Consider the following 1,128-nt stretch of genomic DNA (forward strand, 5'->3'; position numbering starts at 1 on the left):
GCTCACTGCAACCTCTGCCTCCCATGCTCAAGCAATCCTCCTCAGCCTCCCAAGTAGCTGAGACTATAGGCATGCACCACTCAGCTAATTTTTTTTAAAAAGTTTTTTTTTTTTGGAGAGACTAGGTCTCATTATATTTCCCAGGCTGGTCTCAAACTTCTGGGCTCAAACAATGCTCCTGCCTCAGCCTCCCAAAGTGCTTAGACAGTAAAGCTTTTTGTAATAAAACCGAAATAACTCAGAACTGTATCAAACAGAAAGTGAAAGTACATGTTAGCCCCATCTCTCCAATTGATAATTATTAACAATTTGTTTTATATTCTTCCATATCTTTTTTCTAAATCTAATAGATAAAAAGGATCCTATTTTATTTACTGTTTTTTAACCTGGTGTTTTTTGTTTGTTTGTTTCTTTGAGACAGAGTTGCTTTGTCGCCCAGGCTGGAGTGCAGTGTGTGATCTCGGCTCACTGCAGCCTATACCTCCTGGATTCAAGTGATTCTCCTGCCTCAGCCTCCCCACCATGCCCAGCTAATTTTTGTATTTTTAGTAGAGACAGGGTTTTCCCATGTTGGCTAGGCTAGTCTCAAACTCCTGACCTCAGGTGATCTGCCTGTCTCAGCCTCCCAGAATGCTAGGATTACCAGACGTGAATCACTGCGCCTGGCCTAACCTGTTTTTTTCTATTAGTAATATATCGTGGACATATTTTCATAATCATTCATAGTGAGCTACTAATTTTTTCTGCACAGTTGCATGTCATTCCATTGTATACATGTGTTGTAATTAGTTCAACTGCTAAAATATAAGCCCCATGAAAATAGGACATTTTCAGATTTATTTGCTGCTCTATCCTTAGGGGCTAGAACAGTGCTTGACACTTAATAGGCACTGAACAAATGGGAATTAATTAATTAGTCAACTACTGATAGACAACTGGTTTGATTGTACCCCGGTACATTACTATTTTCACACTACCGTAATTATTTCCTTGAGATAAATTCCTAAAGATGAAACTGCTGAGTCAAAAGGGATGCATATTGGCCGGGCGCGGTGGCTCAAGCCTGTAATCCCAGCACTTTGGGAGGCCGAGACGGGCGGATCACGAGGTCAGGAGATCGAGACCATA

The sequence above is a fragment of the Colobus angolensis genome, unplaced genomic scaffold, assembly GCF_000951035.1.
Source record: "Colobus angolensis palliatus isolate OR3802 unplaced genomic scaffold, Cang.pa_1.0 Scaffold464, whole genome shotgun sequence".
NCBI lineage: Eukaryota > Metazoa > Chordata > Mammalia > Primates > Cercopithecidae > Colobus > Colobus angolensis.